Genomic DNA, 22,883 nt, shown 5'->3' with positions numbered 1-22,883 from the left:
TGAACCACCGGATCCCCGATCCAAAGCCCAGTTTGTCCATCCCGGACCAACTGAGAGATCCATTCTCACTCTCAGAGCAACTCTCACAAGTCCTTCTCTTGCCATCACATACACCTACTGAACTAGTCCCAACACCCGCAGGTTGGGAGACCCAATACACTGATGATATTCTCGAACATCTCCCAAGATGAACCATTACATCCATCCTACACTCTGATCAGAATCACACGGAGAATTTAGGATTCTCTTTCCCCCTGCATCCCTTCTGAGCCTCAACAGACATCTCCAACCCAGATGGGTTCCTACTTCGCTGCCGCGAACACGATGCTCAAGGCCATACTTGAAATACTCTAATCATAACTCTGCTCTGCAGCTTTCATTCTTGTGAACTTGTACTCCCCTTCGGAGTTACACACCTTTCCCATTTTCCTTCCAAGGGACCCTCTTGGCCATAATGCCACTCCAACCGGTGCCACGGTGCTTGCCCTAAGCGACACCACCCTTTTTGCGTAACCGCTATTCACATACTCTGGTTCTCATTGCAGGGGCTCTCAATCCCATGCACTCTCTCCATTCATCAAGATCACTGCCTCAGCTAAACAAGATCACTAACCTGGGGCCAGACCTTCCAATGCAATCATACTACAACATACACGATCCGCAATCTCAAACTGATCCAGCAATACCAACAGAGTCTCCAGCATGGCTGGACCGACTCTCATAACACATTCTAGCCACTCGAGGCTATATCTCTGTGGGTCCGTACACCCAAACTCTGCGAATCCTCAGGTTCTAACTCTGGGAACCTTCCAGTTCCAGCTCTAGAACATGCACAACATAATCCCGTGGGATTAATGCTGTACAACCTATCACGTACCTCAAACGTACCAATACTCTGATCGCAAAATTCCGATTACTTACTCAAGCTTGATCCCGGCCTCCTCTCAGGCCTCCACAATCAAATGCCCTAGGTCTGTATCCCGCCCCGCATACCCGACACCCGCTCTCGTCGGCCTATACTCTGAGCTAACAAACACTGCTGAATCCCAACAGCTACGCACCCTCACATACTCATCGGTCTACTGGAGAATTCTCCAATTCTCCCCCACTAAAGCACTGACTAACTGCCATCGATCGTCATTAATGACCTTTCAGAACAACCCCGCACAGAGAGAACATTTACACACTGACTGTTTCTCACCAGCATAGGCAACCCTCAACAAAACATATCTCTTCCCTGATCAGTCCACTCAAAAGAATCTGATCTTTCAATTATCCACTCTACGACTGTAGATGTTACCCGACATTCAACCCAGTGCCGCATTTCCACTAACAATCCTCACGAACGATAACCAACGAAATTCCCAAACAATAACCCGTAACCAACCCACAACCTGCCAAAGGATGAATACCACATCGAAAACCGCACAAGACTACCGGCACCAAAACACCAAACTATAACCATACCAAACCATCAGGGAACAACGAATGCCAAAGCGAAAACTTGAAGTACCAAACCATAACCATGCCCAACCCGCAAAATAACGAATACCGCATCGAAATCCACACAAGATACCAGCACGAACAATACGCCACAATCAACGCAAGGAAATCAAGACATCAAGAAAGCCTCATACCCGTAGCTGCCTCCGGCACTGCTCCGTCTCCCTCTGCCGCAAGCCCTTGGGGCTCCGCTCCGTCCTGTCCTCCTCCTGAACTCCTCGAGGTGGCCGGTGCTAGAGCCTGCACCGGTCCTGCAGAAAGCTGTGGACAGTTGACCCTCAAATGTTCAACCTGTCGACACTGATAACAAATCCTCAAATCCCGAATTGGCACTGACTGCCGACAATTCCGTGCACTGTGCCCCTCCTTTCCGTACTTGCGGTATGCACCACCGGACCAACAAGCTCCGGTGCCATCCCTCCCACACTTCCCACAAGTGTGACCGCTCCGATCCCCCCATTCTAACGTCTACGGTCCTGGACCGTTTCGGCGCCGACTGCGACTGCATCGGGGCATGCCTCAGCTCTCGCAACTGCAACTCAACCTCTAACTCACGCCACATGGCGGCCTCCTGCAACTCCAACAAGGTCTCACACTTCTGCGCAGACACGAACTGTCTGATATCCCTCTTGAGCATGCTCAGATCTGAGTCCGCTCCGAAGCGAACGCAGGGCAAAACATCGCCCTCTCAACAAACATCCTGGTGATTTCAGTCACCGACTCCGAATCCTGCTTCAGCTCAAGGAACTCCCGAGCAAATCTCTCCTTCTCATCTCGCGGAACATGGCGAGTACTGAACATCTCTCTAACTGATCTCCCTGAAACCGCAGCCCTCTACGCGTCAGAATATGACCCCATGGTCAATCTCCACCAATAGGTCCAGAGCACACCTCGCCCTCTGATCAGCAGGGCGTAAACTCGTGGAGAAATACCCCTCCATGTCTGATAACCATCTCATAGCAACAATCGGGTCCTGAACCCTATCGCATGTGGGGGCTTCGTATAATAGAAGTCCTAATACTGAAAACCCCAACTAGCTCCTCCCCTTGCCGCTGCTACAGCCGTTGTAGCCGTCGCGGCAACCGTCTCTGCAAGAGCCGCATATCGCTCGTCGAAATACTCAATCATAGCGGTCCTGATCGACCCAAACAATTCTGGCAACTCAGCCCACAACAATGCAGCAACCTCATCACGCAGGATCTCGCGAATCCTCGCATCCCGCTCGCTCGTGCTCGTCCGATCGATAACCTCCGACGGCACCGATCCACCCGGAACTCGCTCTCCAGCTCCCGATCCTGATCCGGATCCACTATCGTCATGCCCCGAGATCTCCATAATGAAGACACCCTACCAATCTCAGACACTTCCCAAAATTCTGGGATCCAACTCTCGCAACCCTACCCTAGGGACCATGGTTTCCCTGATACGCATATGGGTCCTGTGCTTTCAGTAGTACGGGCCCATACTACCTTCCACACCTACCCATATTTGTATGAAGTACTACCACAATACCCTAGGGAACATGCATAACAACTATCAACCCTCACCACTAGAGGAACACTGAGAACATCCCATAAGGGACCCTAGGCTATAGGCATCACATATCAGGCAACATTATCATGAATTCCTGAAGATCCCTAGCCTAACTCTAGCATGCTGTTCTATCAAGCTCAAATAAACAAATATCGTGTATGGTATCTTGGGGTTACTTACTGGCTCTGGCTGATCGTACCTCCGCGTCCTCCTTTTACTTAATTTGAAAACCATTTTAATTTCTCTTTTTAAAATCCTCCTCGATTTGAGACTGGGGTCACACGAATGTTTCCCCAATTCACTCAAACCAAGGCTCTGATACCAACTTGTAACATCCAAAATTTCAAAACAATTAAAACATTTCAAAATCACCCATTTTATTAACATTGTTGCAAAAAGGTTTTCAATACATTATTAAACAGAGTAATTTCCCAGGTTCATATCATAAAACACCAACGCGAGGAACGGTACGATCACGCCTTTGCCTTGCCACAGGCTCTTGAGAACCTGAAACATAAAACCACAACTGTAAGCCCGAAAGCTTAGTGAGATACCCCCAATATACCAACCACACATACGCACTTCCAGGCCACGACCTTCCGGTCCATACATATCGCCTTCCGGCCCATAACATATTGCCTTCCGGCCCATAACATGTTGCCTTCTGGCCCATAGCATAAAATGCATACAGAGCATAACAAATCATAGAACGACCCTGCATACCGGGTCACACCCCAGATCTAGCAATCATACACATAACACATAATCATATAACAGTTCACAGTTAGTAATTGATCAACAGATCACATAACAAAGCATTACTCTAACCAAGATACCGGACTAACCAGTCACTAGCATAACATAATCATAGGAATCAGTCATCATACTAATTATAAACATACGCCTTTCCAGGCCATGACCTTCCGGTCCACATAGTAATGCCTTCCGGCCTGCAACATATAATGACAACTACCCGGATTCCCATCCGGTAAAGAGGGGTCGGCCTTGGTGCCATAAACCCTAACGATATAGTGAGGATAACTCACCTCGAAACTGCCGACTGAACAGATAGCTCAAGCTGCTCCGATCACTGATACGATCTCCACCTCTGAACAGTCACCAATGCACTGAACTCAAACAATAAACAACAATTACCAAAATACCCCTGGAACCACTGGTCAATCCTTGGTCAAAGACAAGGTCAAAGTCAACCCCTGACTGACCCTACTCGTCGAGTCAACCCTGTGACTCGCCGAGTCCCCATACTCAGAACTTCACTTAACCCGCGACCTAACTCGCCGAGTCACCCCAAGACTCGCCGAGTTCAACGACTCCGAGTCCACTCGCCCTTGATTCACCGATTCATTAAGATTCCGTTTCTACACGTCGAGTATCCCCTTTTTACTCGACGAGTTCCTCCTGGAAGAATCGCGGGGCCACCCCGACTCAACTCGCCGAGTCTGAAGAACAACTCGACGAGTCCCAGTGAATCTTCAAGCTACTCGCCGAGTCTGAAGAACAACTCGGCGAGTCCCAGTAAATCTTCAAGCTACTCGCCGAGTCTGATCATTGGACTCGGCGAGTCCATGCCATGCAGACGAGCAACTGCTTCCTGAAATACGTATGGTCCCGAGATATACAATCATGGGACTTTCTGGACTTCTGAACATCTTACTACTGGGGTATAATCGTCTGGGTAATAACATAATAACCCATCTAATCACTAAATGGGTTTCATAAACCCTAGATTCGTATACACATCAAAATAACAGAAATGGTCCGAGTATTACCTGGAAACGCACTCTCTGTGTCCCCAAACCTCAGGACTCGATCCTCCTTGATATTTCTTTGGCCAAACTCTTCTTCTTCTTGCCTAACAAGTTCCTCCAAGTTCCAATAGCTTTCTCTCCTGCTCTAGACGTCCACAACGACTAGGGTTCTTCTCAATCGGCCAAAAGACGGACAATGACGGCCTAAGAGGCTTTATATACGATCCAAAACCAAACGGCTAGGGTTTCTGCTGAACAGCGTCGACTCGCCGAGTCCATATCTGGACTCGTCGAGTCCAGTCGCGAACCCGCGACCAAGTCAGCGGTCCTACTCGGCGAGTCTTGCTCTAACTCGCCGAGTCCCTTCTTAAAACACCCCCAAAATCATAATTATATCAATATTTGGAATTCCGGGCTGTTACAACGCTCGGAAGGAAATTCTCAGGAAATCTTTGGAAAAATGCTTCGGGGAAAGAGTTGTAGACTTCTCAATTCTCGATAATCACACGGATGAGGAATACATGGGAAAACTTTCTAAGCTTCGATTCACGAAGACCGTGAGAGTCGGGTCAGAGGAAAGCTAAGACAGATGGCTTTTTCGAAACTAAGAACAACAGCATGAATGAGGCTCGGTCATTTCATGCCAAAGATGGCATCAAAGCATTTCATGAAAAGTTTGCGATTAGATTGAATGGAAAAGAGTAATTGTTCGGATTAAGGATACAATCTATGGATATGACGTTAGCGTTCTCATTCTCACTTGATAACCATCTCGACGGTATACGTTTTTGATTACTAACGAACGACAGGATTTAAAAAGATGTTCAAATGGATGGTTAGCGAATTCCTTTCGGTGCTAGAATCGAAAAGAATTACAGGCATAAAATTGAACGAGGGGAAATATACCTATGGCAACGGTGGGATCGGTGGCTGTCTCCTGGTGTCCTATCGCTAGAACTCTTCCGGTGTTGCCAGATGTTACTGCCTTGGGGCAGTTTCGCTTGTAATGTCTGACTTCTCCACAACCATAGCAGGCCCGACCAATGCCCGCTCCGGAAGCTTGACTGGTGGATTGGGTTGGTGTCTTACAGTTTCTCGCCGTGTGACCCTTTATGCCACAACTATTGCAAAATACCTCTATACATGGACTGGAAGGAAGGTGATGATAGTTGCACTTGTCACAACTAGGAAGGGTTCCAGCATACCTACTGGCAGGTTTTCGAGTTGAGGATCCAACAACAGAAACAGTTGCAGGGGAAGTGGCAACATGCACTGCCACCGTTTGCTGCCTCTTCAAAGACTCCTGCGATGTCTGACTTTTCTCCTTCTTCCTAATTTTTCTTTTCTCACCACTCCTCTCTGTCGGTTCAGGAGTGGTAGTTGTCTCCTCAAGGTCTTGATTATAATCGATTAGGATTTGTGCTAAGCCTTTGGCGTTGTCGTATGTATCTGGCCTCGCAGCTATGACGTTTCCTTTCGTTGGCTGGGTCAGCCCCCAGATGAATTTCTCTATCTTCTTACTCTCCCGGGTAACCATTCCCGGGCAGAGTAACGCCAAGTCGTCGAACCTGGAAGTGTAAGCGGTGATATCGGAACCTTTCATCTTCAGGTTCCAGAGTTCATGTTCTAACTTCTACATCTCGCCCCGAGGGTAGTAGTCAGCCAGTAGAAGTTCCTTCATGGCTTCCCAACCCATGGCGTTGGCTACCGGTAAGGTTAGGGATTTGACTCGGCCGTTCCACCAAGTCAGGGCTTTGTTGATAAAGTGCAGGCGGCAAACATCACCTTATCAGATTCTGAGCAGGGGTAAATTTCAATGATGGATTCGATCTTCTCGAACCATCGGGTGAGGGAAATGACACCTCCAGTGCCATCAATGGACGTGGGTTTTGCGCTCATAAAATCCTTATAGGAACCCTCTTTTCGGTATCCCTGACTGCTTTCTTGGCTTTGGGTTTGGGTACCACCTCCCAAACCACCGGAACCGCCAGAGTTCCGTTGAGACATGGCAGCTGCCTCTGCGGCTGTAACAGCTGCCTGTAATACTACAGGGTAAATTTGGGGAGGAGGTGGTGGCGGATGGTTGTTGGTCTTGGAGCTGGGTCTCTTTCTTGGAGGCATCTTGATCTAGTAAGATCAAGAAAGGGATGATGATAAGTCCTTTGGATTGAATCAAGAGATATGGCGGATATATTTCGAATAAGCGATAAAGTAGGAAAGAGTTATCTAAGCGGGAAAAATTATCGCTAAGGGAATGATCAAAGAACAATGCATGAACGAGGATTTCTACCAACGATTGGCTCGAGAAATACTCCCATAGTATTTCATGATTTGTTACGACACTGGCTCGATGTTTGTGCTTTAGGGTAAGTTTTAGGCATGCCGCATACCACAGTCACTCCCAAGCACATGTTGGCCGTGTCTCGAATGAATATAGTTCGCCAGGCTATATTGATCCTATACACGACTACATAACTGCCCAGGTTTAACCGCAGCGTACGACACCCATTTACTTATGTTTTGTTCTACTTGTAGTTACGGATCTCGACAGTTCGGTATACTTATATACTTGTATTTTGAAGGATACTTTTAGTTCAGAGCACTTAGGCCCCTTAATGTTTATAGTTTTATACCATGTAAGGTTTGGTATACATTATTCACTATAAACAAGGGCTCTGATACCAATCTATCACACCCCGAAAACCGAAGGCGGAAACATTTCCGGGGCGGACTCCACGTTGAGTATCAAATCCAAAATGTAATGTAAAAGATGTACACTGAAAACATGATAATTCTTGTGAATTGTAAAGTTTAGTTTTCAAAATTGTTACACTTTTTTATTATGTACTACTGTTACCCAGGAAAATCCTATATTTTCCTACATGTGTGTGTATGAATTGTTACCGATTCTGATTATGTTCAATGTTATCCCCCAGGAAAATCCCATATTTTCCTGAATGTGTGTGTGTGTGAATTGTTACTGGTTCTGACTATCCTTAAATGTACATTAGTTTTATTACGTACATAAAACTAATAATTAAGTGTGAAGTGTTCATAATCTTGATTGTGAGTTCTTAACCATACTTCAGACTAGATATGACTCGGGCCAGGGCCAGTATCCTTTTTATGACTTTCGTCACCCTTGAACCTTTCGGTTCGGCTGTAGCTAGCAGCCAGGTGCGGGATTGTCAGTCCCGTATAGATCTATACACTCAAGTCACGTTCTGCCTCCTGTAGATTCTGGTTATAGGGATAGTCCTCCACTATCTCGTGCCAAGGAAGTGTTACAGAGGACGTGTCTCCAATCTTTAAGATTACTCATTACTTCTCGTGCCTAAGGGAAGTAGTATCTATGACTAACTAACTTCTAATGGTGTCTGTACTTTACACTCGAGCCTAGGTGTTTTATTAAGGACATTACAAATGTTTGATGTTTTCTAATGGTGTCTATCCTTTACACTCGAGCCTAGGGTGTTTTATTACAGACATTACAATGTTTTATGATCTCTATCAATATAAGAGTGAACAATCAATTGTGAAACATAACACTATATAATAAGAATTGAAATCGTTTGAATAAACAACTCTGCAAGTTAAAAAGTTTGTTAATAGGTTTTCAATTCTTAAAAGTGTGCGAATATGAAATCATTTAAATGAAATAATGAATTTAAGTATAAGATATTCTTGTACTTTTGCTTGTATTCCCCCTGAAAACATTTAAAAACCATTGAAAAAGGGTAGGGGTATGAACTCACCAGACGAGAAAATGCGAAGTTCCGGATGCTAAGTGTCGAATTGAGGCTTGATAACATGCGAGGTTCCTATGTAATATGAAATTGTATACAAATATATATCTAATTATATTTATAAACTCTAATTAGATATGATATTACACTCTAATGAGCGAAAACACTTCAAAACGAGTGTTTGGAGTGACCTGGGTGACATCTACGGACGTGTATTGATGCGTGGGACTTGGGAATTGAGTTTACTTTTCAAGAGTAAACTCCTTATGGATTTCTCGGCCTCTTATACCATACACACATGAGTTCACGGCCGTGAACTCATGTTTGGGTGCTTTATGGTGCTAAAATGGTCAATATCACTTGAGGGGTGATTAGGATGAATTTATCTAAGGCTTTGGAAGGAATTAAATCACCAATAACACTACAAAAGGGAGTTTACAGCCCTAAACAAGGAGTTTACGGCCGAAAACTCCTATCCCCCTTAGATTGATGATTTAATGGTCTTAGCTTAATCATATGTGATTCCTAAAATTTTTACAAGCCTTGGTATGAATTTAGGGCACCAAAAGACTCAACTGTAGGAGTTTACCGCCCTGGAACATATTCTTGGGGTGTCATGGCCGTAAACACCTAATTGCAGGGTGTTTGACATATTTAAGGTCCCCAAAATAGTTTTAGATGATTCTAGGATTTATTTCAAGGCTATTAGTGAAGTTATATGGCTTTTTAACACTAGAAAATGAGTTTACTCCCCTTGTATGAGGAGTTTACAGCCCAAGCATATTCCTTGGCCGTAAACTCTTATTTGCTCCTCAAAATTCATGTTTAGACTGTTCTAAGTCCGGATTTGTAAGCCATAAGGTCGTATCTAAGTACCAATGATGGTTTGGAGGGGTTAAATTGCTCAAAAACCCATTAATTAAGTGTTTACGGCCCAAGCATGCTCCTTGGCCGTAAACACATGTTCTAGGTCCAAAATCACATTTTAAACACAGATTTGAAGGCCTAAGAGGTTGAATAACAAGTTAGGGAAGTTACCTCTATGATTTGGAGCCTTAATTCTATGTTTTTGGACCTTAATCTTGGATGAGGAGAAAGGTTAGAGAGATAGTAGTGAGATGAAGCAAAAGCTTCAAATGGAAGCTTAGAACACTTTAAATAGTGTTCGGGATTTGGACACGGTGGAATTCTACCCGATACCGGTGTTAGACGGGGCTTTTGGTCGCACCCGATCAAGTTGTCGTAACTCGATATGGTCGATTCTAGAAATGTTCCGATTACTAATATGGGGTGTTAGGATGAGTTCTAAATGTACTAGGACACCCATTAAGTCATATTAGATAATCTCTAATTAACGACTTAATCTAATGACGAAATTGGAAATAAATTTGGAAACGACGATTGGTTGATAGAAATGGATTACGAAAAGGGTTGTAAGCAATGATACGAAATTTCGGGTTGTTACATTATACCCCCGTTAGAGGGAATTTCATCCCGAAATTCAAAGATTTGATCACAAATCACGAAGTGAAAAGAGATACGAGGATGAATCTACTGCTTCGGGTCTTCATACTCCCAAGTGGAATCGGGTCTCCACTTGACATTCCAGCGAACCCTCACTGTCGTGATGCGGCTTTGTTTCATACGGTCAACCTATCCATCCATGATCTCAATTGATTCATTCATGAAGGTTCGAACTTCCACTGATTTCGATCTCATCAAAGGGATTACTAGGGTTTCGTCAGGTCGACACTCCTTACGAACAAAGATGTGGAATACCAGATGGGTGTTGCTGAGTTCTGAAGATAGCTCGGAGAGGGCTACGGGATCGATTCCTAACGAGGATCTCGAAGGATCTAATGTTCCACGAGTTAAGTTTTCCACACTTCTCAATGCGTACTATATCTTTGCAGAGTAATACTTCCAACAAGTGGGCACATCTTCATGTGGCAGAGTAGCTAAGGGTCCGATGGTCCTAAAGGAAACTTCTACGTGGGTTTGCAATAATAGTCGACGGGACCCAAGAGTTGATGGGTTTCTATGGGTACCTCCGGTGCCGGCTAATTCTTTATTGGCTTAGCTTTTGGAAAGGTCCATGAGTATGACTGCTTTGTTTATCTACATTACCGGAAAGTGGTTTGACCGAAGGGCACCACTACTACCTCGTAGTGACGGTATCAAGCCCTGCTTGCTGTCTTGAACACATCATGCTCACTTAGGTTTTGGCTACGAGGTAATTCCAGGGATTAGGTTGATGCGAGACTTGACTACACTCGTAAGGAAATTCTCAGGAAATCTTTGGAAAAATGCATCAGGGAAAGAGTTGTAGACTTCTTGATTCTCGATGATCACACGGACGAGGAATACATGGGAAAACTTTCTAAGCTTCGATCCACGAAGACCATGAGAGTCGGGTCAGAGGAAAGCTAAGACAGATGGCTTTTTCGAAACTAAGAACAACAGCATGAATGAGGCTCGGTCATTTCATGCCAAAGATGGCATCAAAGCATTCAATAAAAGTTTTCCATTAGATTGAATGGAAAAGAGTAATTGTTCGGATTGAGGATACAATCTACGGATATGACGTTAGCGTTCTCATTCTCACTTGATAACCATCTCGACGGTATACGTTTTCGATTACTAACGAACGACAGGATTTAAAAAGATGTTCAAATGGATGGTTAGCGAATTTCTTTCGGTGCTAGAATCGAAAAGAATCACAGACATAAAATTTAACGAGGGGAAATATACCTATGGCAGCGGTGGGATCGGTGGCTGTCTCCTCTTATCCTATCGCTAGAACTTTTCCGGTGTTGCCAGATGTTACTGCCATAGTAGTCCCTTATTTGGAAATGGGCATATAGTATCTTTATTTATATTTTTTGCAAAAACAGTTGATACATTTTTTTTAAGTGAGAATATTTTGTATCATTTGACATTGTTCTTATTCTACATTGAGTATATCATATTCATTGTTTAGCCTTTAAACATGAAAGGGTGTAATTAGCACAAACTTATTCTAATGTTTGGCTACAAAATTAATGGTTTAAGTAAAAGTTAAAATTAAGATTGTGTTTAATGAAATCATATTAATCATATATTGTGACAACTATATTTATTTTAAAATTAAATTACGTGAAGAAACTAACATTAATAATGTACATAAGGGAAAATTGTACATATATTTTATCGTTTTACATTCCCTCGAGTTAAAATCTATAAGTCTAAGAAAGCTCAACGAAAAAGATATGATTTTGTGAAATTTTCGTCGGGAAGTTTATTTGGATGATTATTGGATTACTCACACCTGCTGTTTTGATATTTGCACTTTGGGATATATTTATCGCGACTTTGCATTTAAAGTATATGTAGATTTTGTTTTCGTTTCAACGCAATGTGAGTTTTAGAACATGTCAACGACAGTTGAATGAATTTTGATAAGCATGCAAGAAACATAACACATGCGCAAACTTCCAATGGATGATTTATTCTCGAGGATCAAGTTGTTGGTAAATATCCATTGAGGGTCGATCATTAATTTCCCGAATAACATAATATAGAATATTTATCAAAATATATTTCTAAAATTGGTCTAAGTTTGAAAACTAATGTTGGATTTAATGAACTTACCAAAATTAACTATGGGTAACGTGACAACTATGTCAAACGTCTCTTACATGATATTTCTCTTTGAGTAACGCCAAGAAACCCTAGACTCCTCACCGATACTATATACTCCGCCGCTAACGTTCTATATTACTTAGTAAACAACAAGAGGGAAACACAGTAAGTGGTATTTAGGGGTAAAATGTTCATTTTCTGTTCATCTTACTTTAATACAATGCTACTTAACACAATTACCTATACCGCACTTTATATGCAAAAAAAGCGATTTATTTTTTTCCGCTACCTCATAAACATGAAAACTATGGGTAATTTTAAAAATTAAGTAGCATCTTCTAAAAACAGGGGTATTTTAGGTAATTAGATTCCTTTAATTTCTTATGCATAGTACATAAAGTATACAATACATAAAGTATACAAGAAGAAATAACTGCGATCCCACCTATAGGCATAGGCCTAGGGTGTCCGTGGGCAACCCTTATTTTTGGATTTTTGTATAATTTAAAAAATAAAATTTATATGGAAACCTGTTAAAAATTATTAATATATAGAAATTTATTTGTATCTTAGAAAATGCTTATCCAGGGAAAAAAAATTGATTTATAAATACCTTAATTTATATTTGATTTTTCAAACTTGTTAAATACAAGAAAAAAAATATTCTTATAAACCCATTAAATACAAAAAATTAACAACGGACTTTGAGGAATAAAAGACAAAAAAGATTGTAAATACATAAACCCTAAACACAAAATTACATAATATTTACTCATTGTCAGCATCATCAACCGCTTTTAAGCCCATCGACGGTGTTTGTTGTGCAATGACACAATCATCTACCACTCTCCGGTGACTCAAAAGCTTGAACTTCATGTTCCTATATCTCCACATACTATCTCAAACTCTCCATTTTTTATGTGAGTTTATGCTCAACCCCCTTTATTTTTTAATTTATAAACATTGAAACTATAAATCTGAAAAGGCTATAAGTAGTGCAAATTTTTTAATGCACTTGGTACTCTATTAGTTGTTTAATAGACCTTCACACACACACACACACACACTCTCTCTCTCTCTCTCTATATATATATATATATATATATATATATATATATATATATATATATATATATATATATATATATGTGTGTATGTGTGATGACGTGGTTTATAGTATCGACAATAGCACGACATAGACAATAGCATATTCCAGAATAGTATAAATCATGTTTACCATTACCATTTCTTAATTACTTGTAAAAAAATATTTTTTACAAAAGATTTACTTGTTTTTTTACGTATTTGTTTTACATAAAATATTTTTTTAATGTATTTAAAAAAATACGATTCGTATACTATGTTATTACATTGCTATGATCTTAAAACATATTTTTACATTTTCAAATTAAAATACGTTTTTTTTTCTTTCACATAGAAAAAAAAAAGATTTTTTACGTATAAAATCTTTTATATATATATATATATATATATATATATATATATATATATATATATATATATTTAAAAAGTACATTTTCGTATAAAATGTTTTTTACGTAAAAGCATTAAGAACGTAATAACATAACGTAAAAATATGTCTTAGGATAAAATCAAAACAACTTATATTTTTTACGTAAAGCAAACTAAAAACGTTAACATAACATAAAAATGCGTTTTTGTTTACGTAAAAATGCGTTTGTTTACGTAATAATGCGTATTTTACATAAAAATACAATTACATAAAAATATATTTTTTACGTAAAGCAAACTAAATACGTTTTTTTTATATACGGGTGATTGGTCCCTCACCCATATAAAGGTATTTTTATATAAAAACGTAAAAATATATTTTAGGATCATTGCAAAGTAATAACATAGTATATAAAAACTTATTTGTTTTTAAATACATTAAAAGATATTTTATGTAAAACAAATACGTAAAAAAAAAGTAAATGTTTTGTAAAGAATATTTTTTTTTACAATACACTAAAAATACATTTTGTTTTATTAATTTTTTTATAAAATATGTTTTTGTTTATTTTATTAATTATTTACGATTTTATATAATATTAATTAATTTTAGGAAATATATAATAGGTTTGACTCTAGCCTAATTAGTTAGAGCTTTGGTTGAATCGGGTGGGGGGAAGGATGTCTCAATATTTCAATGTACGTTGTTAAATTATACAAGACGTTGCTAAGTAATAGCAAGATACTTTTCTTTTAGTTTGATAAATTTTCTATACTATGTCATTCTGGCAATTAGTACCAATAAACTTGATCCTCGAGAATCAATCGTCCATTGGAAGCATTGTGCGTGTGTTACGTTTCATGCATGCTTATCAAAATTCATTCAATTGTCGTTGACATGTTCTATAACTCATATTGCGTTGAAACAAAAAAGGAATCCAACTATACTTAAAATGCAAAGTCGCAATAAATATAGCACAATGTGTAAATATCAAAACACCGAGTGTGAGTAATCCAATAATCATCCAAATGAACTTTCCGACAGACCATTCATAAAATTGAATATTTTTCGTTTAGCTTTCTTAGACTTAGAGAGCTTAACTCGAGGGAATGCAAAACGATAAATATATGTACAATTTTACCTTATATACATTATTAAGATCATTTTCTTTAGGAAATTTAATTTTTAAATAAATATAATTGTTAGTGTACAAGATTATTATGATTTCATTAAACACAATCATAATTTTAACTTTTCATGAAACCATTAATTATTTTTATTTTCATACGATTTCACAGCCGCTGTCATAATCAACCCTGTGAATCTAGATCCAGCATTCACACATCCAAATGTAAGCGATATATTTTTTCTATATCTTCAAACTATTCAACTACTGGCGTTAGGATATCTGAATATTCTTTTGATAAAGTTATCGATCTGCGTCTTTTTCTCGCTTGATAATCAGCAACACTTTTTTGTGTCGATTCTAAAAACAAATTCTCTATCATGCTTCTAGATCCAAAAACTAGCAAATATCGGCAACATTTTAAAACGAAAAACATGTAAGTTAACTGATACGTTAATTTATACCATTCTGAGTCATGTGTTTTCAAGCTGTTATGTCCTTTCTTTGGTGTTTCGAAGTTTATGTTTTTGGTCTGTCACTCACACTTTTTCTTGATCTTTCCTCAGTCTAGTAGAATCAGATCGGTACCAGTTAGGTGTTCATTGCATTTCAATGGTTTTGTGGGTTTGTGAGAGGCCGCTCTGCCTTACCCTTTCAAAGGTAAGTTTATTAAACGTTTTTTTATGTAATTGTTTTGATTCCAGTAAATCTTTAATGCTCAACTTTCCAATTTATGCTATATCTTGTAACGCTTCAATAGTGTCTAAATCTGATATCTTGTTCCATTCTTACAGAATAACGTTTGGAGATGATGGCTATCTTGACAGAATTTGCAGATCTGATCTGTAGCTCTTGAGGTGCTTGATCCTTAAATATCAATAAATACGAGAGGGAGAAACGCATAGCAAACCATTTGAAGAACCGAGTAGATGACGCGTGCGACAGACAGAAAGATAATATTTTATCATGGTCATCCATCCAATCACCACAGCGCGTAGCAGACATAGCAATTCTCCTGCTTCCCATTTTGTTATTTTCACAATCCCGGCGATAAATGTGTTCGAGATGGGATTTGTTGAAATTAGATTCAGAGATCAAACATTTCCATAACTTTGAAACGCTCCTGTAACGGATCAGATCCCTCACCTCTAAGCATATCCGTATTAGTTGAATCCTTTCCTTTGGCAACTGTCACATTGAAACCCAAGAACTGAATGCCCAAGTTGGAAAAGAGAGAGTGGGTTGCGTGTGAGAATATGAAATATATATATTTTGGTATTGTATATTTTGGTATGTGAAATTAGATGAAATATATGAATGTATATATAAAATTTATATGCAAATATGTATGTGTGAATATGCATGAAAAAAATGTATATGTATGTGAATATGTATGAAAAAAATTGGATATGTATGTGTATGTATGAAAAAATGTATATGTATGCGTATGTCTGAAAATAAAATGCTCGTTCCACTGTTGATGTTGGAATGGGTAAAATCAATGCTAATTTTAGTAGAAGATATACCATTAGGTATTTGGTATGCTTGTTTGCTTTAACCATCATCTTTGCCAAGTTTGCAATTCCCTTCAAGTTACTAAATTTTTCATCTCCACATACATGCATCATATAGTTTTAAAGATTTGCTCTAAGTGTTACAAGGTCATGCATTGGGAATTCGTTAGGATAAATTTTAGCAGTTTTTAGTAGTGCCTCCACATTATACGCTTGAAAAGACTTACTTGGATGTAAAGAAGTCATCGAAACAAGTAATGTTGTTTGTTTCATTAATGCGATTGTTGAGCTCCTGTAATTGCATGTCTATGACCGCAACAAATATATCAACTTTGTAGTGGTGCAAACAATTAATCTGTGAGTTAAACATAACTACTTGTTAATAGTTAATTAGGAAAGTTGTGAAAGTGAATAAACTTTCTAGTCGCTAACCTTTGAATCCTTGTGACAACTTAATCCATATGGAGATTCCATACTCAAAATCTCAAAATCACATTTTTCACATTTTTCACAAAATAAATTACCATCGTTTAAATGTGCCCCTCCCCCTCCCACCCCCAACCTGCATTCCTATTTTTTTGAGTCTGTTCTTAGAGGACCTCACTTGATGCATGTCATTTCAATATTTTGGTCTTTCTTTTGTAATGCGGTATTCAAATCATTTGTGACCCCTAAGATATCAACCATCAAGTGTAAACAAAATATAAAATCAAATGTTCGTAACGACTTCAAAAAATGACGTGCTTCGACTTTATGATCTTGAGAAGTACAATGTTTTATAATGTCTTCGATTATTTCACAAATTAGAAGAATATATTCTCTTGATATTTACTAGTGAACCATAATGCAAACCCCATGAGCATCACCTGCTCATTTGATACCAACTTCTTGATTCAAATCTATACCACTTTGGATGAAACCTATAATTGAAGTAAATAATATACAAAAATTAGCAAAAAAAACAATGTCAATTAGCATAAAACAAATTGACAAAATAAAAGAAAATTCCAACTGATGCTTCCACTACTATTTTTCATTGTTTCTCTCTTATCATGTCCCGATGCTTATAAGAAGATCCAATCAATTTAACAAACAAGAAATCAACTAAAAAAATCATTAATGTCGAAGTGATTCTTTGCAACAAACATAAGTGCTAACTGTAATTAAAGAGCAAAACAACAGATAGAATGTACAGATTCCACTTCTTTCATAATGAAGGTCTTCATGCTATTAAATGCACCTCTCAAGTTACTAGCTCCATCATTACCATGCCTTCCGATAATATGTGTAGTTAATCCATATTCTCAAAAAATGACTAAATTGTCTTTTTAGGTGACAATGTTGAAGTGTTACTTGTTGGATTAGGTGTCTAAGTCCATAATTATTTTGGTATTAACTTCAACCGATTATAAGCATGGTCCTTCTGGGTTGCTTTCACCATACCAACTTGTAGTATGAATTAAGGAGAGAGAGGATTACTTATTATTTATTAATATATTATGAGAATAATATATTAAAAGAGAAATCATATTGTTTAATTAATATTAGTCAACACTTAATTAAAAATTAATTTTGTGGCTAAAAAAGATTAATTAAATAAAGGGGACTGATATTGTAATTTTAAGATAGTTACAAAGTTGGGCTTAGGATCCATACAGGAAGCATGGACGAATTCTATATGGAGGTCCATATAGAAATCCTCCAAGGGCCTTCTGGAAGGATTCATGGGTTGTGTAAGGCCTAAGCAGTCAGATTAGAGTTTCCTAGTTGAAAACCCTAATAGCATAAGTATATACGTGTCACACCTCACTAAACCGGAGATGCAATATATGAAAATGATAAAGGTTTCATTGCAAAAGATAAAGATACATCATCATAGCAATAGTTAAAAGTTTACAACCCATAATTTAAAAAATTAAAGTACAAGTTTTCCAAAATGACATTGTTCAAAATATAATTTCATAAAATAACTTCCACACGATGCAGCGTGCTCTACGATGATGGATCTTTATATCCACATACTAATTATTTTTTGAAAAAGCATGTAAAACGAGTGTCAACTATGAAAATAGTTGGTGAGTTCACAAGTTTACAAAATCAAGATTTGGTATAAGACTTTCCATAAATACAAGTACATTGCTTTAATGAGAAACAAAGTTCATTTCTATAATCAGAAACAAAGTTCATTTCTATAATGAGTAACAAAGATGATTGCTATAATTGATAAACGAGTTTATTTCGATAATAAATAAGATGTTTGTATGTGTAAGAGCAAACAATGAGTTCCCAACCAAGCTATGACTGATTCCCTATCAAGATCTATGTTTATCGTTCTATAGATTATATGATATCATGCACTCCAACAATCCGATGAGTGAGGAGTTGTTAGTTACTAATATTTGATTCCGCTACGGATTATGCTACAGAACGGCTTGTAGTAGCTATTTTGCTGTGGAAGTTGCTACAAAATTACACTCCGAAGGTAATACTTGAATAACTACGGAATTTTGTTACAGAATTAAAAACCATAGCTATTCTACTATGAAATATACTACCAACTAGTTAGACGCAGGTATATTTGCTACATAATTAACTACAAAATTGCATTCTATAGCTAATATTTGAATAACTACATAATTTTGCTACGCAATTGGAGTCCATAGTTATCATGCTACGAAATTTGCTACAGAATTATAAGGTGTATATATTTTGCTACAACTGTTGCTACAGATTAAAGTTTGTAGTTAATTTGATACATAAATTGTTACGGAATCAAAATATGTAGGTATTTTGCTACAAAATTTGCTACCACATCTAAGTCTGTAGCTAGTATGCTACGACATTTGTTACGAAGTTAAAATCCGTAGCTATGTCGCTACAGAATTTGCTACAAGATCATAGGCCATAGCTATTATTCTATGATATAAAAACAATAAATATTATTCAATGAATTTTCCAGTATGCAATTTTAAGTCACCATGGCTTATTTTCACAGAAAATGTATTGAGATGGAAATAATAAATAAAGAAAATAATAATAATAATAATAATAATAATAATAATAATAATAACAATAACAATAATAATAATAATAATAATAATAATAGTTAAGATGAAATAACATCCATGAATCAATAATGGAAGATAATGAAGAATTAGGGGCTAAAAGTGTCACAGTTGAAAACCTTCTGTGAAAATAAATTTGTTTTGAGGGTATTTTTCGTCATTATGGGAAAAATAAGGGTCTAAGTTGAAAAATCGAGGTTTTTCTTCGTTTACTCGACTGGATAAATTAGGGAAGATCAGGATTGGATTTTTGGCAGCCACGATTTCAAGAAACACGTTTATAAGCCATAATCTAACCCTAATCGATCTAGGACCAAATTATGTGTGTGTTTTCATTTGCCAGTCGAGAAAAGGGTCGACATGAAGGACAGTTGCGATCGGAAGGAGGGTACTATCGGACTTGGTGTTACCGAAGGTGCTACTTGTAGGGAAAAGGGTGTCGGTAGGAGTGTTCCAGTCTCACTCTAGCTATTGGGTAATTCTTCATCTCTTTTTCTCATTTTTTTTTCTTTTTTTCAATGTCAAACCACCAAGGACCGCCACTGGCAACCTCCTACTGCTAGTGTGAGTCAGCTCCTGCCACCACAGGGCACCATGTGTTGGTGCTTGTGGTATTTTTATCCATGGAAGTCCTAGGCTAAGACAAGAAATGAAGCTTAAATGTTGGGTATAAATTTCTTCATCCTCAACACTCGAACCTTAAATGTTGTATCATGTGATACTAATCCAATGTCTTGTAAGTAAGTAACTTTGGCAGTAAATTATAACATCCAAATATAAGGTATTGTTATTATTGCTCTTATGTTTATCAAAAGTTGCACAACTGGTCCCTTGAGAAAAAAAAGGCTTGCATTTTGGCTGTACGCTTCGCGTACTTGAGGGTACACGTAGCGTACTCTTGCAATGTGGAAACACGAACCATCCGCTAGTATGTTGGGTGTACGTTTGGTATGTTGGGCGTACTAGCCCAGACTCCAAACCTTAATTTTAAGGGTTACTCCCTATTTAGAATACTTTATATCCCTTTTGTACAATCTTTATTAGCCACCATTCCATTCTCAAACCCTAATCTTTAGTCTAAGTTGTTTGTGTGAGTTTTGGGAGCTTATTAAGTGATTTTGGTGCATATTGTTGAAGCAGGAACCTGGAGAAGAAGGAGTTGCTACTTGCATGCTTGTAGATACAAAAACCATTCCTCATCGTGCATCTTTCTCAGGTATAAAGTTTATACCATGATGAGTTTCTTATTTAATCTCCATGGTTGAAGTTTTATGCGCTTTTTGTCCCCAATATTGGACCTTTATGAGTTTGAGCACTCCAAGGAATATTAGTTGTCCTTTCATGCATTTTAGGAACTATAGATTCCTGAAAATGGTTGCTTGATCATTCTCTAACGCTGATGCATGAGTAAAGTAGCTTAGAGCCTGTTCGTAGCTAAATTTCGTTACATTGGTTCCTTCCTAGCCATACAAAAGCTTAAAGTCAATGATTTTATGGGTAAAGAGACTCTAGGATGGTCAGATCTAAAGTTTCATTAGATGTCTTAGCGGATTAAGACGCAAAAAATGGTGAAGTTTAATAAGATGGAGTATATCGGTCGTACTCTTGGCAATGCCCCGCATAGCCCACTCCTTCCCCGTCTGGTCACTTCCTGTCTAGTTACTGCTCGCGCTCTACGTCATGTGTAAGGAAGTGTACGCCTAACATACACGTTGGGTAGTCGACTTTCATTGAATTTTGAATTTTGGCCAAGATTTAGCGTTTTGGACCATGAGAAGGGAAAAATGGTCTTTCTTCCCTTAGAGGACTTAGTCGTGGGATTTGGACTCAGGAGTAGACCTTTGGACCTTAAATATTATTTGGGGTTAATTATCTCGTTGTCTAGGTGAAGTCTAGTCCTAGCAGTTCGGTTGTGAAATTTACTTGTCGTCAATATCAGGTGAGTCTCTTCACATGACCTTACATGTGTGGCAGAATATTTGTATTTGTGATGACCTGTTGGGTCTACGGTTATTCTGTGTTATGCTGTTATGTTTGACTGAGACTAACAAGAATCTCTAGTGTTGCTGATGACTCATAGGGTGTGCTGTTGCCCACTGAGACTATTGAAAGTTTGTAGGGTTGCTGATAACCCATAGTTGTTTATTTATGTGGTGTTGTATGTGTTATCTTGGGAAACTAACTAACCTTCGTGGTTAAAGTTGTTGATTTATGTATTTCAAGTACTTCTGAGAACCACAGGAAGGCGAAGGTTTGATTGTACAAACCTGTTGAGAGGATTGTTACTGGGATAGTTTGAGAAACTCTGATATTTTGTGATGACGGTTTTTTTAGATAAGTATGTATTTGATAACTTTGTTTGTGAAACTTGTTGTTTGTAAATTAAAAATGAAAAAAAAATTGGTCTAAGATTTGAGGTGTTACATAGACATTATTCTTAAAATAAATAAAAAATTACAAAAATGGTCTTTGTGGTTTGTCAAAAGTAATAAAGTCGGTCCCTATTAAATTTTTTGATGCAAATGGCCCTTGTGGTTTGCAAAACTTGCACTGATGACCCTTTTTACTAACAAGAGGATTCGAACTTGGGACCTCCTTCCCCCTCCTTATTCAGTTAAAACTGTAACCAACTAGGCTACATCCAAACTTGTTATATATTTCCAAAAATTAATTAATATTATATAAAAGTGTAAATAATTAATAATAAAAATTAAAAAAAAAACATATTTTAAAAAAAATAATAAAACAAAATAATTTTTTAGCCTATTGTAAAAAAATATTTTTTTACAAAAAATTTACTTGTTTTTATACGTATTTGTTTTACATAAAATATTTTTTTAATGTATTTAAAAAAATACGATTCGTATACTATGTTATTACATTGCTATGATTCTAAAACATATTTTTACATTTTCAAATAAAAATACGTTTTATTGCTTTCACATAAAAAAAATTATTTTTTACGTATAAATATGTGTTATATATATATATATATATATATATATATATATATATATATATATATATATATATATATATATATATATATATTTAAAAATTACATTTTCGTATAAAATGTTTTTTACGTAAAAATATTAAGAACGTAATAACATAACGTAAAAATATGTTTTAGGATAAAATCAAAACAACTTATATTTTTTACGTAAATCAAACTAAAGACGTTAACATAACATAAAAATGCGTTTTTCTTTACGTAAAAATGCGTTTGTTTACGTAAAAATGCGTATTTTACATCAAAATACATTTACGTAAAAATATATTTTTTACGTAAAGCAAACTAAATACGTTTTTTTTTTATGTACGGGTGATTGGTCCGTCACCCATATAAAGGTTTTTTTATGTAAAAACGTAAAAATATATTTTAGGATCATTGCAAAGTAATAACATAGTATACAAAAACATATTTTTTTAAATACATTAAAAGATATTTTATGTAAAACAAATACGTAAAAAAAAACAAATAAATGTTTTGTAAAAAATATTTTTTTTTTACAATACACTAAAAATATAT

The 22,883-nt window shown here is 37.5% G+C and overlaps 1 long non-coding RNA gene across 1 annotated transcript; it reads left to right on the top strand.

The window, feature by feature from the left end:
- Window positions 1–14,965: 14,965 nt before the first annotated feature.
- On the top strand, window positions 14,966–16,109 carry LOC111895106 (uncharacterized). Its single transcript, XR_002851431.3, has 3 exons — window positions 14,966–15,208; window positions 15,339–15,432; window positions 15,567–16,109. It is a non-coding gene; the product is annotated as an uncharacterized LOC111895106 (long non-coding RNA).
- The last annotated feature ends 6,774 nt before the right edge of the window (window positions 16,110–22,883 follow it).

The sequence above is a fragment of the Lactuca sativa genome, chromosome 1 (assembly GCF_002870075.4).
Source record: "Lactuca sativa cultivar Salinas chromosome 1, Lsat_Salinas_v11, whole genome shotgun sequence".
In the NCBI taxonomy this organism is placed as follows: domain Eukaryota; kingdom Viridiplantae; phylum Streptophyta; class Magnoliopsida; order Asterales; family Asteraceae; genus Lactuca; species Lactuca sativa.
The sequence above is the reverse complement of the archived record's forward strand: the minus strand, read 5'-3'. Positions and strand labels throughout refer to the sequence as shown.